Source organism: Petromyzon marinus, chromosome 23, assembly GCF_048934315.1.
Source record: "Petromyzon marinus isolate PM22_M1 ecotype Great Lakes invasive population chromosome 23, UKy_Petmar_22M1.pri1.0, whole genome shotgun sequence".
In the NCBI taxonomy this organism is placed as follows: domain Eukaryota; kingdom Metazoa; phylum Chordata; class Hyperoartia; order Petromyzontiformes; family Petromyzontidae; genus Petromyzon; species Petromyzon marinus.
The window spans coordinates 8,505,776-8,522,282 of record NC_133689.1 but is presented as its reverse complement, the minus strand read 5'-3'; the positions used below and the strand labels follow the sequence as shown (position 1 = coordinate 8,522,282).

Below are 16,507 nucleotides of genomic sequence, written 5' to 3'. Positions count from 1 at the left end.
TTAGGAACGGAGTAGAAGCAGAGTCTAGAAACAGAGTTTGGAAACAGAGTAGAAACAGAGTTCGGAACAGAGTTGGAGACAGAGTGGGAAACGGAGTTGGAATAGCGTTAGCGGAGCTGAAGCAAGACAAAGTAGTGAGCAGTGGAGTGAGCGTAGCGTTAGCGGAGCTGAAGCAAGACAAAGTAGTTAGAGTGGAGTGAGCGTAGCGTTAGTAGAGCTGAAGCAAGACGAAGTAGTTAGCAGTGGAGAGAGCGTAGCGATAGCGGAGCGAAGACGCTGTGTGCGAGTTGCTGAACGGAAACTCGCTTGTGCGAAGACGCTGTGTGCGGAAGAGCTGAGGAGAATAGCCAGCAGTGGAGAGAGTGTAGCAATAGCGGAGCTGAAGACGCTGTGTGCGGAGCTGCTGAACGGAGACTCGCTGTGTGCGAAGACGCTGTGTGCGGAGTTGCTGAACGGGGACTCGCTGTGTGCGAAGACGCTGTGTGCGGAGAAATGAAGTGATAGTGGGGAGACAAAGGTGGTGAGCGAGACGGGCGGAGCACGGCGAGCGAGCCATGGTGACCAGGATACTGTGGAGTGTGGAGGACGTTGAATGATGTAAATAAAGCGGTGTTTGAAGAAAGGCAGAAGTTGTCCGCGTAAAGTCAAACACTACATATATATAGATTTATATTACTGGAAAGTTCTAGAATGTTCTATAAGTTACTCCAAGTTTACTCAGCACTGAATCTCTCTGGAATGTTCTGGAAAATAGGTAAATTTCAAAATATCACTGTCCTGGCCATAAAAGTTTGTGGGGAATAATTTTATGTACTTTTGAAGCATAAGCAATTAGCAAATAACACTTACTACCAGGAACAAAAAAATGTTACACAGTATTGTCAGCATACATAAAATGGTTGACCAACAGGAAGCCATTGCTTGACCGCACGAGAGCATCAATCAACCTCATCTTGTATCTGTACCAAATAGATATTCCACTCGTATAGTCATGGAATGATTCTCGAACTATGTGATCCAAGAAGTAAATTAGTGTAGGAGCTAGAGGGCATCCCCGTTGCACCCCAAAATTAACATTAAATGGCTCCCACACTCGGCCACGCAGCTTTATCCAGTCCTGCCCATCATCATGAAGGTCCATAATGGCTGTGAGCAGAGGGTCCGGGATTCCGAAAGCATGCTGAATAACCCAGAGCCTTGGACTATTTGTAGTGTCTCGAAATTACTCACACTGACACGGAGTAACAGGTCGCCTGTTTACACTTCATTAATCCTACTCTCGCACCCGTTGTAGGCACTCCTATGACTGCCTTCCACTGTCACCACACACTCTGCTTCTCCCACTACCTGCTCACATCTATTCCGCACCTCACCTACTCTGCATCTCACCTACTCTCTCCTATCTCACCGCTGCCCTCTCCGACGCCGCCCCATACCCACTCACCCGTCTGTCCCGGGCGGGGGTTCAGCCAACACCCGCCCGGCGACGGCGTGAGGGTTGAGGTCCCGTTGACGGCTCGAGTGGCAGCGGCGAGATGTCTTCTCTCTTGGTCCCCGAACAACTCCGCTCTGCTCACGCACACTCCCGCTTATCTACCCCTCCTCATTCCGAGTCCTCACATTCTCCCCACTTAGGCTGTCGCCTCCACGGCACCTCTCACACTCATAAATCCATAATCATCGCCCCCATCTCCCGTCTCTCCGGCGCCAACCTCATGCTCCAACGCGCACACCTGCTCGTCCTCAAATGCACCTGCTCAACTGCGAGCACTGCGTACATCTCTACTCTACATATTGATGGTATCATAGGCCTTGACCAGGTCAATAAATCACAGATGTAGGTATCGTTGAAATTCCCAACACTTCTGCTTTAGTAGACAGAGAAAATGGCATGCGTGCAGGACCACCCTGGTCAGAAACCATATTGGGTCTCCACAAGCCTCTCAGCATGCCAGGCAAGGAAATTTTGAGATGTCCCGGTAATTGTTACAATCAGTGCGGTCCCTCTTTTTAAAAATGGGAGCCACCAGGGCATCCTTCCATTCCTGCGGAACTCGTCCTTTTGACCAGACAGTTGTAATGATGTCACATAATAGTACTATTGTTATTGAGCTGATCTGGCTTATGCCTTCCAATCACTCCAACCCAAGTGCCTGTGTCATGACCCATTAAAGTCACCGTGGTTATTGCTACGAATAAGTGCTAGGTGGAGGGGTTACTAACCCCTCGCACACATAATTGGTAACACACACACAAAAACTCCTAGCGGATTATAAGACGCACTTCCAAACGTTTGATCCAAAATTCAGAGGGGAATAGTTTTTTCGTTTATCAATCCACTTGTCCTGGTGAAGGTCACGGCGGCAGCATGCTGAGTAGGGCGGTCCAAATCTCCCTATCCCTGGCTCTTCTTGGTGAGTTCCCAGGCGGTCCCAGGTCGGCCGAGCGAAATAGTCCCGCCAGCGTGTCCTGGTGCCGGCCCCGGGGTCTTCGCCCAGTGGGGGGAACAGTGTGTCTTATAATCCAGGAGTTGAAATGAAGAGCTGGATTATCTAGTTCTTTAAAGAAAGGTACCGGTTGTTTTCCAGTTCCTCCGATTAGTACGGTTGGCTACGTAGGGTTCGAAAGAAGTTCAACATACATACATACATTCATACAGGTATCCCTCGATTTACAAACGTTTGGTTTACGAAATTTTCCGTGAACGCAACGGACAAATTATGGACGCTTTTCGATTAACTAAATCGAATTTCCGCGTGGACGATATTTTACACGGCACGTCCCACGAGATCAAACAAGAAGCACCCAGGAGGCTGCGTCATCCATCCGCAACAGCGTCACGGCATTCCTGCCGTGCAACAGCAACGCCTCCTTCGAGTCATTACAACATGCACATATTTTGACGAGTTCCCTGAATTATTTTTTTTAAATTAAATATCATTGAATGTTTTTAAATATTTATGTTCTGTATTACTTTTTGTATTGTTGAAAGTGTTTAGGTTACGAGCAGAGTTGAAATGATTGTCTGCAACACATCCCGAACTGTTGGTATTAAAATTACGGGAAAAGCCATTCCGATTTACGAAATTTCGTTTTACGCGCGTTTTTTGAAGAACGCATCCCTTTCGAGGGATACTTGTCCTCTGGTGGAACTCTTTGTGGGGGAACGTCTCACTTCTCTTTCGCATGTGTGCCACTGGACGGGAGGTGATGGGTGGGGCTTGGTGATGCAATGGGCGGGGCAGTAGCTCTAAGTTTCTCAACCGTGGAAGTCAGCAGTGATGAAGGAAGAGGGCGCCACGAACCTATAGCACGATATCTGTTGCTTTGATTCATTATACACGTTCGATTTTCGACAACGTATTTCATAAACGTATCGAAAAATGTCCTATTTTTTAGACAACATGTTAGACGAAGTAGCTTGTTCAATGTCGTTAATGATCAATAACATGTTAAATCGGCTCTTGGCTAAGCATTAGTCATTTTCTTGGGAAGAAGAGGGACAGCTGTCGATTGATGTACGCCAGACTGATCAAATATATTTTTTGCACCCTGTTATTTACAAGTATTAGTTATATGTAATTGTATGTATAGTGTACTGTATTGGAATTATGTATTTTTTGTTTCCAGAACCATTATACGCGAGCATTGGCATATCCTTTACCCAGTTCGTGTGCGTTGTTCCGTTTTTCACATTGGAGTTTGATGCAGTAAATTGCTTTCGTGCGTATAAATAATAAATGGCTGCGGAATTGCGCTTTGTCAGAATTCTTTCTCAAGATGTAATAACATCTCAATGGACTCGCATCTGCTTAAGTGAAGGATACCGATTTGATTTGACAGAATTACGCGTTAATGGGTATGAACCATCACGTGACATTCCCAACTCTAACGTGGCCAGGGAAATCGGACATTCAGGATCTAGCCCAAGATGCTGTCTTGCCATTAATGATCCTTGTGTCATTTTGTAACCACCGACGTTGATTTTAGCACACCTGGCTAAATTTTGTACCCACGTGACTTTACCGAAAGAACCAAAGAGTAATGCATAACACCTTGCAACATATCTGTTTGTTCAGAAAATAGATGTTGGTAACCAGAATATATTAAGATATTGTACATTTGTTTTTTTTTACGGCGTGGCATTCAATTATGGGAGGGGGGGGGGGGGTGCACAAACGCACACCATACCCACAGACATATGTGATGATATCTGTTACGTAGACTGCATAACTTCAAAGTGATCCATCTATAGATGTCCCACTAAAGTAGTGTCCCGCCATGTGGCTCAGTGGTAGATTGAGCGGCTCGCAATCGGAAGGTTGCGAGTTGAAATCCTGGCCGAGGCATTGACTGAGCTCATAATACATCCAGGGTCAGTAAAAATAAGTACCATTGTGTGAGCAGGACAACCAACGATTGTCCAATCTCTGCGGTCCTCTGCATATGAAGGTGTCATCGGCAATTAACAAGCGTTTACATGTGGGAGGATGCCCAAGCACCTGGCGAAAACTGCACGCATGCGAGGGAGGAAAATTCTATCCCAGTGTTCTTCGTTGCAAGCCCCGCGGGGCACTGGCGGCTACTGGTAGCCTTTAGTGCAGCCCCTAAACGTGCGGCCTCCAACAATAGGCACATGTGAAAGCACCCCTTGTAGGCGGTATGGCGGTCCTCACACTGACGATGTCTTATCGGCGAAAGTGGCAACCACCCCCCCACCCCCCCCCCCCCCCTCTGCAAATGTGAGTGAAGAACGACTGCCCGATCCCGTACTGATGGAACGGATGGAGTTTAACATCGTTGCGTTACCGCCTCCTCCTGGCGACAGAGGGTATATGGCTTCCTCGTCGACGCCTGCGGTAAGGGAGATGAGCAACATCTGCGTTATCCACCAACTCCTGCAGCCTGCATCAATGCTGGATTACAGGCGTGCATAGCGACCGCCGCCGCTGCCGCCAGGGCCTGTATTGATTGAGCTGTGTATTGATTGAGCTGTGTGTTGATTGAGCTGTGTATTGATTGGCTGATTGGCTTTATTTCAGCAGGTGAGAACCCATTAAGGGGCCGTCCATAAATGACGTCACGCGATTTTGGACGATTTTTGACCCCCCCCCCCCCACTCGTCACACGGCGTCACAAAAAGTCAGACCCCCCCCCTCAAATATGACGTCACAAAGCTCTGCTGCCCCCCCCCCCTCCCAAAATAAAACATGCTTCAAATCGCTTTAAACTATTGTCATTGTAGTGCGTATTTAATGTGGCGCTGCACTCTGATGTAGGAGAAAACATTTATTAAAAAGTCTATTTAATTAAGTAGAACGTGTTGTCTATATTTAAAGTTGCGCATTTTGATGTGACGTCACATTTCTCAAACCCCCCTCCCCCCTCGTTACACATCGTCACAAATGTCTGACCCCCCCCCCCAGGTGCGTGACGTCATTTATGGACGGCCCCTAAGACAAGTCTCACTTGCAAGGGTGACCTGGGTGGATACATGACAACGGCACTGTGCAGTCAGGCTATAGACCTAAACACACAGAGTGAAATTATTTAAATAAATAATCTCAGTTGCTCATCAACAATATACAGACTGTCAAATGAAACACATGTCGCTTTTTCCAAACAATAAAAAATGCAATACCGCACTGTCAGAATCATAATATGTGTTTATACTGGATGAATCCGATGAGCTATAAAGCTCTTTTCTACAGATATCCGGAAGGGGCGGGACAGAACGTTACAACAACAAACGATGCAACACACGCGATATGAATTACTTACATGCTGTCAAAAACATCAAGCGAGTAATTATATTAAGAACATTCAAAAGTTGAATGGAACTAATTGATCTCAAATATGCCAAGTAGAGTAACCCGTTTGTGGACATCTTCGTTCTCAAATAAAAGCAACTGTATATCCATTTTAAATGTTACATCCATACGAGTAAATTCAATGTTAATTTTGCTCATTACAGTGAATATACATACACAGTGCGTGTACAGATGTATTCTTTGGGTCTTTCGGTAAAGTCACGTAGATAGGTTCAAAGAAAATAACAAACAAAAAACCTCTAACGTGACTATTAATTCCTGCATTAACGAAAGCTTTAAGTCGTGTACAGATATGTTGCCCTTACTCATTACCCTTAACAGCAATGCTATTTTATTGTATTCGGTGAGCATGCAACATCATTGCCAGTAAACCCTCACCATGAACAGCACACACCAATACTTATAATAATACCACCGTAAAAAAATTAAACCGCTATAACTTCATTCCAGCCCCCCGGGAACAAAGGAGGAGGATGAGGTGGTTGTGGCCCAGCAATGATGTCACCACAAACGGGGGGAGGAGGAGGAGGGAATGGGAGGAGGTTTTTTTTTGTGTCCTGCCATTGGCAGCTGTGCAGAGTGGCTTGTGGAAGAGCCGTAGCATTCCGATTGAGCTCCGGGAGGAATGGGGGGGAGGTCGCTGGCAGGGAGAAGCCACCACCCCCAATGGCTGGGCTGTTGAAATCCCACACGCTCCGGCATCGGGCGAACGTCGCTGGAGATCTCTCGTGCCTCTTCTGTACGAATACACTGGTAAGTCGCAAGCCCTCTCTCCATCCATACATCCTCCCCGTGTGCGCTGCGTGCCGAGCACGTTTCCTCTCAAGCGAGATCGAGCCTCATCGCGTCCGTTGCAGAGACCCTCGCTGCAACGCTGCTGTTTTTGCCGCTGTGATCGAGGCTTGTTGTGGCGAGTAACCCGTGCGCGGAAGACGGACAATCGTTGCTTTTAAAAAATGTTGACGATCCTCAAATCGCGTTCGTGACGACGCCTTGAAAGCGCACGCCGTGCGCATCATCCCCATGCATTGTTTGTATCCGTGGACACGCAATGCAATGCGCGGCCGTGGTGTTGGTGGTGTTGGTGGTGGTGGTGGTTTGCTCATTATTGCCGGTGCCGAGACTTTGCAACGGCACGGATGAGAAGCAGTGTTCCACCAACCCCAAGTCGTCTTGTGTTTTTTTTGTTGTTGTTGTTGTTGCCTTGCTCAACACTCAAGGCACGAGCCACCGCCAATTTACGGGCGGTCTTGGCAAAATGCCATTCCAGTCCGTGTTACACAATGTGCGCTGGTGGGGATCGCGCGTTGCTTTGCCGAGTGGCTCGCGTGGAACAAAAGCAGCCGAGTGTCTCGATTTGTTTGCTCGCCGCAGGGGGTCTCCGGGTCGGGCTTTGCCCGTGGCTTCGGCAAACGCCAAAAAAAAAAATAATCCAGTTGCTTCAGCCCGATGCAAGCCGGCGGCTGTGGCGTTCTGCTGTCACTGGGACATTTTCTGTGCCGCTCCCGTTGATGTGACCCGGGGGGGGGGGGGGGAGAATGTCTTTCTGTCTGTCCGGGGCGGGGGCACAACTGGCAGCAACACGGCAGACAATACAGCGTCGATAGCGGCAGCCAGCAACGTCCATACAACGTTCACTTATCCACAATCCCCCCACCCCCGATTCCAAAGGTCCACGTGTTGATGGACGTCTCGGACTTTAAATGTTTCTTTCTGGTGTGGAGCCTGCACGAGGCAATGGCGATGTCGTAATCTTTCGCTTGTCGTTACAGAGGTGAATAGACAAAGGAGTGAAACCACAACAAGACCCTTTTATGGTAATGGTGCACTTGATAGAATGCATTATTGACGTGCACTTCTAATCAACCGTAATGCCTAGCAACCACCGTGGGTGGCAACGCCCTGATGCTAATGACATCGCGTCTGATTCACATTTGGCCTCGTGCTTACGAACGCTGGTTCACTTGTAGTGACATCATTCCGCTGTCGTGCCTTCGGTCACATTGCATCGCCAGTGTTCGTCGCCACGTCCAGTGTTTGGCAACATTTTGAAAACGCAAATCCTGGCCCAGTGTCTCTCCTCGTGAGGCTCCACCAACCACTTGGCGAGACGTTGACAGTGCTTCACATTTGAAGAGACTTTTCCCCACCCATGGGAATGTAAAAAAAAAATTCCCCCACCGCTGGCTGGGTATCTCCAATGGAGATGAGAACAACCCGATGCATACTTACTCATTGTTTTTTTTTCGGTAAAGTCACGTATGTAGAAATACAATAAAATTATATTAAAACAAAAAACAATCACGACGTTTCTTTCGATCACAACGCAAGTGATCTTCATCAGGTGTCAAGAACAAATCACGGAGGTAAATACAACACAAAGATGAGAGACGAGAATTCAAAAAACCTGAAAAAACATTATGTGAAGCACATCCAGTCAGGCCAACAACACAGTTAGACACTTCCTGGCGGACCACGAATTTCAGAAGAGTGTTAAATTTCGTGTTCAACCTTTGGATTGCACATACCAGCATAGATAGAATGAAAAATACGAGGTACACGGTCAGTAGAAATACATATACAAGTTCATTCTATCTATGCTGGTATGTGCAATCCAAAGGTTGAACACGAAATTTAACACTCTTCTGAAATTCGTGGTCCGCCAGGAAGTGTCTAACTGTGTTGTTGGCCTGACTGGATGTGCTTCATATAATGTTTTTTCAGGTTTGTTGAATTCTCGTCTCTCATCTTTTTGTTGTATTTACCTCCGTGATTTGTTCTTGACACCTGATGAAGATCGCTTGCGTTGTGATCGAAACGTCGTGATTGTTTTTTGTTTCAATATAATTTTATTGTATTTCTACATACGTGACTTTACCGAAAAAAACAATGAGTAATTTTATGCAGTCACGAAAGCTTTAATACTTTACGATGCATACTTGTCTGAGCATTGGCGCAGTTCCCACTTGAAATTGAGAATTGTTGAGAAACGGCTTGCTTGGGATCATTTTTGCCCAGTCGTTTGTGAAATGGTTTAGTCGTGTTATAAAGGGAGCCGAAATGTATTTGTGTGGCGAGGGCATACTGACGTTTATTAGGTAGTGTGAACCATGTCAGACCAGCATTCACATTTTAGTCCATTTCTGGACTTACACGATTCCTATGAGTGAGCACTGTACCACTTTGTGGGGAAGTCGACATTGGTTTCGATTTAAAGCTTTCGTGACTGCAAGGATTCATCTTCTTTGGTTCTTTCGGTAGAGTCACGTAGAATGAAAATAAAATAATAAAATAAAACAATAAAATTCTCACGACGTTTCGGCCACGACACAAGTGGCCTTCTTCAGGTGAAAGGAACAAACCTGTCGGGACGACAGAGCTAAAGTCGCGTAGAAGGGAAACAATAAAGTAATCAAAATTGATAGACTCTCTGCCAGAAGAATCTCCACGACTGCCGCGTGGCTTTAAATAGACGAGCTACAATGAGCTCTGTCGTCCCGACAGGTTTGTTCCTTTCACCTGAAGAAGGCCACTTGTGTTGTGACCGAAACGTCGCGAGAATTTTATTGTTTTATAATTTTATTATTTTATTCTCATTCTACGTGGCTTTACCGAAAGAACCAAAGAAGGTTGACATTGGCTGTGCCATTGATAGACTCTCTGCCAGAGGAATCTCCACGACTGCCTCGTGGCTATAAATAGACGAGCGTCGGAGCATTGTTCGTTAGAGCAAGAAGCCACTTAATTTTATTTCTACTTTTAACTCTTATGGAAAGATAATGGAACATTGGAAATGGAGTAACGTTGTGATTGAGCTTCTATGATAGCCTTTAATGTTTAAAAAAAAGTAATAAAGACTGCGCCTTCCCAGCATTTTCAACATCTAATTGGGTACTCTAAATTACGACGATGATAATGTTGAATAATATTGGGTCATTCTTACAGCGGTCGTTGACAAATGTTCGGCTGTGCGCTGAAAATTTGCCGTTACAGTGGAAATGTGTCGGAAGTGAAGCAAATCAAATGCCATCAATGCTTGACAAGAACACAAAATAAGACTGCACACAAGATGGGAAATATTCTTGGTTCTTTCGGTAAAGTCACGTAGAAGGGAAACAATAAAATAATAAAAATATAAAACAATAAAATTCTCACGACGTTTCGACTGTTTCCCTTCTACGTGACTTTACCGAAAGAACCAAGAATATGAATCCCTGCAGTCACGAAAGCTTTAAAGATGGGACATGTTGTCTGTGTTTTTTTTCTTCTCCAGGAAAAGTCACATACTGTCGCTGGCACCATTTTGCCCAACATATCTTTGCGTAGGTAGAATACATATATCCTCGTCTGTTTACATATTAGTACAATAGAGTCTGTATGTCTGCTTAATGTGCCTGTAACTTAATTGTATGAATCTAACTCTGTAACCGTGATCAGTCCCAAAAAAAATTGCCGTGCCAATTTATGCTACATGTTTTTTATTTATTTCATAACTTTATTAATAATAAAGGTGTTTTTTTTTGTTAGATCACGTGTGTATATATGTATAGTTAACTCACCACCACCGACATAGCCAATTAGTAAGGTTTGTCAGGTATACAAAACGTGTCAATTAGTTTGTGCAAATTATTACATAGAGAGAATGTTATACTCTTTGGTTTTTTCGGTAAAGTCACGTAGGTAAAATAAAATAAAACTACTAAATTAAATCACGACATTTCGGAGGCAACACAAGCTTCCGTCTTCAGGTGGAACAGTCACAGCAGAATATCTGTATCACTTGGTACAGCTATTCCGCTATTCTGCTGTGACTGTTCCACCTGAAGACGGAAGCTTGTGTTGCCTCCGAAACGTCGTGATTTAATTTAGTAGTTTTTTTTATTTTATTTTACCTATGTGACTTTACCGAAAAAACCAAAGAGTATGAATCCTTGCAGTCACGAAAGCTTCAAATCTAGAGAGAATGTTGTTGTTGTTGTGAAGCTGCCCCACCCCTACAGCTACCGTCCCCGCCTACCACAACCCCGCCCCCTGCTACCCAAACAAGACCAACCCTGGATCCAGAGGAAGGAGTGGGGGCCTAATCAGGAAAAGGCAGGGCCTAAGGGGGTAAGAGGCGGGGCATAATGACGAAGGAGGCGTGGCCTTAAGAGGAAGGGGTGGTGCATGAAGAGAAAGGGCAACAGATTGAAATTACCTGTTGATTAAAGGTAATGCATGCATAGAATAAAATATGTGCATCAGGCAGCTTAAACTAAAACTAAACTTTATTTTACCAGGTAAGGCCCAATGAGCTATATAGCTCTATTTCAGAAGCGAACTGACCCCAATTAATAGCTCAACAAGGTGTTTTTTTTTTTCGCGTGGAAATTCATAGCAGCCAATTACTCTTAACGCACGTTTCTAAATGTGGAGAGAAAAACCGGAGGACCTGGAGAAAAATCCATGCGACCACAGGGAGAACATGCAAACTCCAAATGTACAGCAGTCATCATGGTTGGGCTCATACCAGGCGAGCTAGTCAACATCTCGCCACCAGTTCCGTAGATGTAGCCACAGGTGTTACGCAGTTTGTGCACTTGTTTTGATTTGCTTCGTTGCTGTACTAAATTTCATTTGTTTTTCGTTTTTGTATTATTGGCGACGCAAGGACACTCTTGCAGATTAGATGTGTGCTGGTGCCTTGAGTTCTCACCTGTCTAAATAAAATGAACTTAAAGTTAACCTCAGCATTGCAATATACCTGCAGTAGTGATGCTGGGCCATTGGGGGCCCTTAGCAGAAATATACCCCCCTCCCCACCCCCACCTTTCGATTTATGAATGCCGAGTGGGAAGCAAGAAGAGATATAGACAAGAGACAGATTCAGCAAGATGAGAGAAATGTGGACAATATAGAGGCGGAATGAGATGAGAGAAGATAGCTGCAGACAAGATATATTAATAATATTTACAATGTTATATTCAGTGGATTATTACAGTTGTTGGGATCTGATTTTGAACTGAAATGTGGTGCATCCTCATTTTTGTTATGAATTCGGGGGCCCTTGAGCTCCTTGAGGCCCTAAGCCTTTGCTTAGTTTGCTTGTGCCTCGTGCTGCCAGTGGCTTACTGTACGGTAATCTAATACGGTATTTATTCGTGTGACTTTTTATAGAGCCGTGCATAGATCTCATTTCGTTTCCACCACGCTGGCATACGTATGCATGCCTAAAATTATTCATTTTGAGTTGTAGTGATCGTGAGAGTGGAGCGGTGGTGCATTGGGTTTTCGGACTGCTATATACTGTAATTAACCTTGTGGCCTGAATTCGATTCCTGGTTACGGCTATCATAAGCAGTGAGTGACTATCTGAACCAGTCCCAAAATGACGTGGCAAAGTATGGTCAAACAACCCCCACAATATCTGTCGGCAGACCCTCATCGAGCTTTGCATTGTATCAATTAAACGTCCATCAAAATGAATAACGCTTAAAGCAATTGCATAAGAAGGTGTTATTTGAGGAGAAATATGAACGTGTTACCACTGCAAGTTGTCTAATGCATTGCGAATGCTCGCAATGGGTGCGAGATGGTAGCCTTCTCACGGCTCACCTGTCACAAGTTTATTTGTTATTTTAAACACAACTAATACTGTCATCTAGGCGAAATTGACGTCGTTAATTCGAATCCAAATATGACCAGCAGAGCTAAGTACTGAATGAGGCCCTTTTTAAGGGTCATAAACCGATCGGATGAGGTCTTTGAGTGTACCATTTAAACAACGAAGGACTCTCAAGACCTAAATGTGACTTCCTTGGCAATAACCTGACGGAAAATAAATGTACGTCGTTGTCTTACAGTAGACGAATGTTGAGGACAGCACATGGATGGCAAGTTACAAAATAAATGGTTGCACCCTTGTTGCTGCCATTTACCACCCTAAACATGGTCTCACCACCTCCACCAGGCAAGGCCGAATGGATCATTCTTTCAAGTCCAGACACCTCATGTATTAGGCACACCAAAAATAACCATCACAGCTTGTCATGTGACGGTGATCTATGTTTAAAAGCCCCCACATAAGGAATGGCCATTACCCCTGCCAACAGACATTATTTAACTGCTATAACAATTTTTTTTTTATTTTACAGCAGCCAAATACTCTAAACGTATGGTTCTAAATCTGGAGAGAAAAAACGGAGGACCCAGAGAAAAATCTACCTGACCACGGGGAGAGAGAACATGCAAACTCCAAATATATACAGGTTTCAGGGTCGGGGTGGAACCCACGACCTCCTGTGTACTAGGTGAGGGAGATAACATCTCGCCACCACGGCACCAAGCTATTGACGTGAGTGACTTCAATGGCCACCATTTACAATGGGGCTACTCAGAATATAACGAACCCAGAGACAAACAAGGAATGGTCGTAGGCACAAGACACGTTCCTTATATACGACTTTACACAACTGAGCACATTTCACTCTGCCCGATGGACGAAGGACTATAACCCAGACTTATGCTTTGTTTCAAAGGACAAGAAAGACATGCACTAATTGCTTCACAAACAATTATTATAGGCAATTTTTCAGTCAATACAGATTAGTAGCCACACACACTAGATTAGCAATACCAGTCATAACCTTAAAACCATGGCCACGTTGGAACATTCGGAGGGCCAAATGGCCCAGCTTCGAAAAATAAACCAAAGCCCAATCGAAGAACCTGGAGCCAAAGCCAGAAAACTTCGCGAAAGTAAATACAATTCTGATATCTTACACAAAAAATAACATCCTGTGGGGGGTATCAGAAAACCTATACGACATGTTGGCAACCAGACACAGAACAACTCCTGCAATATTTCACCAGAACTGGTGACCAAGATAAAAGGTCACCATACTACTAGAGTCCCTGAACTGTGCATGAAGAAAACATTGGGAATATGTCACTGCAGACTTTGACTTCACTCACTCCAGGCCATGAAGCCTGACAGCTCCTCCGGCACTTACAGTAGGTGCCTTAAAACGAACATAGCACAGACAGCCACACCTCTGAGTAGCACGGTTGGCTACGTGTGACTACGTATGATGCGAAAGAAGTTCAACATGCATACATACAAATGCCGTACGTAACCTTCCACATGCAGTCCTGCTCAAAGGCACCAATGGACAAGCTCACCAAACAAGCTGTCCACGAACAAACTTGCCATCACCTTGAGTCGACTACCACAAGCAACAAATCTATCAAGACCACATAGACTGTCGTTGAAGTGGGAGAAAAAGCCCTCGGGGGGAGGGGGTGGGGCACAAAGTAGATAAGGACACTGGGATACGACGACCTGTGTTCCAAGATTCAAAAGAACCTGGGACTATACGGGCAACAATGGCTTGCGAAACTCTTCACCATCAAACACGGGATGGGCCACATATACCGAAACAATGGAAAGGAAGCCAACGTCATTGCCATTCGGAAACTGGGAAAACCGCAAAAATTTGCCCTCCAGGTACAGGCTAATGCCCCTCTTGTCTTCCATGTCCGAGCTGGTGGAACGTGCCGTGCTCACCAGACTTTTCTCCACCATCAACCGCCAACTGCCTCTTGAGCTGCCGGCAGTTACTGCGAACAGATCGTTGCCTTCACCACCCTTCAAGATGGTTTCCAGCATGGACAGAACGCTGGTAAAGCTGTGATTGACCTCCGTCTTGCCAATTACACTTTTGAGCACCATGGCCTGCTGCTGAAGTTGACCGAAATCATCAGATGCCATTTTGTTGTACAACTAATCTATGTACATTCAGAGTATACCTCACTGGTAATACAGCCGTAACATAATTATGAACGGCCTCTGTCAAGACTCCGTACAAGCATCATTACTTAACATATATGTAAGTGACTTTCCATTAACAGTATATCATATTGCAAGGTCATATATGCAGATGACTCGGCACAATGCACAAGGCACAGACCTTGAGAATACTCCAATCAACACCATCGCAAGTACTTTCCACCTGAATAATCATGCAGCAGATGCCACCCTTGATGTGTCCTGCTGTGGTAGCCCAGTGCACTATCAGTCTACTACAAGATATTTAGGGTTTATCATGGAGCACCACATATTACAGTAAACCCTTGTTAAATCGACACATGGGGTCCTGGCCTTGCCGAATTAGCCAACATTCCGAATAATGGACAATGGTATTCCCCAGTGCCTTCTGCCCCAATAAAACAATTACAATTTGTTTTCCAAAAAATATTTTCCAAAAAAAGTAACACTTACCATCAGTATCCAGCACTGGAGGCAAATAAGGGGCAGGGATTAGGTTCCATGTGGTAGGTGACAGAGGTTGTGGAGGGGGGCTTAATGCACTCACCAAATTATAGCTTAAATACCAAATTAAACGAACTTAAACTTCACATTTTTTACTTAACAATTAATGTTTACTTGACTGCATTATTTTACACTTTTACACCACATTACTCGCTGTCAGACGACATCAGCTGATGTGCTGACAGAGGTGTCTTAGGAAATTGGACCATTTGATACGGCAGTTCGGCTCATGGCGAATTACTAATATACTGTGTATGCGAAAAACGCAGCCGTGCCGAATTATCCCCAATTACGAACGATCAAATACCGAAATAACGAGGTTTTACTGCATATTTGCGAGAGAAAAAAAAACACAAATCAAGAATCGCCCTGCTACAGAAACTTCCAGGAACGACCTGGGGCGCCTTGGCTGATGCGCTGCAAACTGCCGCCCTCTCGCTGATCGACTCGCTGGAAAAGTATTATGATCCAGCTTGATCCAGGAGTTCGTACACAAAACGGCTCGATGCACAATTACATAGCGCAATGGGCATCTTCACGAGACCGCTGAACGTTATGCCACCACATATCCACAGAGACGTGCAAACTGTAAGGGAGTTTACACATTTTATTGTCAACGACAACCTTCCCATCAGCAAAGTTCCTCGCCGCCAACTCACTTTCCGATCCCCCTTCTGGGATCGTGCTGTCACCACCCTAGAATCTCATCAGATCGCGTGGTGAACAGAATGGAACAATGCGAACCTCCAGAATCACCACCTCATTTGAGACTTGCCTTTTGACATGCATCCTCGAAACACCGGTGTCACCATAAACCGCATCGGAACATCAACAGGCCACTGCACACATCTCGTTCGCAAATTAAATATTGAAGACACAGCCACTGTGCGACTGTGCCAATGCAACCCAAACTATGGGCATCATAGTAAGCCACTGTAGTCTGCGCTCATTAAATGAGGGATTTAGCAAAACTACACTCTCTCCTGAAGCCATCCTCATGGCTATCAGACATTGACATTGGCCTTTTGTCATCATTAGACCTCCTTTGCCAGTACCAACATATAATAATAGGGTTTTTCCCCTTTTTTCTGGCAACAAAACTTAAACCTTTTTACAAGGATTCATGTCTGCATTAACCACAATACTTGTGTAGTGGGTTCACGGGACACGGAGATGGTGGAGTAGAGGCAGCACTGTTTAATCAACTTAACAGGGGTTACACTGAAAGGGGTAACGGCCCCTTCACCCGTATACACTCTGGGACACCCCCTAGGCTATCTAGCCTAATTCACATGCTCCCAGTTCCTCCCGCTACAGGCGCTAGAGGAGGCTATCTGATCTGGCCCTAGTCAAGCACAGATCACGA

General features: G+C 45.2%; 1 protein-coding gene across 2 annotated transcripts in view; it reads left to right on the top strand.

The window, feature by feature from the left end:
• Nucleotides 1-6,381: 6,381 nt before the first annotated feature.
• LOC116945263 (cAMP-dependent protein kinase inhibitor alpha-like) overlaps nucleotides 6,382-16,507 on the top strand; it is a 48,401-nt gene continuing 38,275 nt past the window's right edge. The window contains exons 1-2 of one of the 2 annotated variants that reach the window (XM_076069004.1): nucleotides 6,382-6,584; nucleotides 7,604-7,648. The gene's annotated coding sequence lies outside the window, so the exon portion shown is untranslated. The remainder of the gene's footprint in view (nucleotides 6,585-7,603; nucleotides 7,649-16,507) is intronic. The other variant, XM_076069003.1, reaches the window with a different exon arrangement.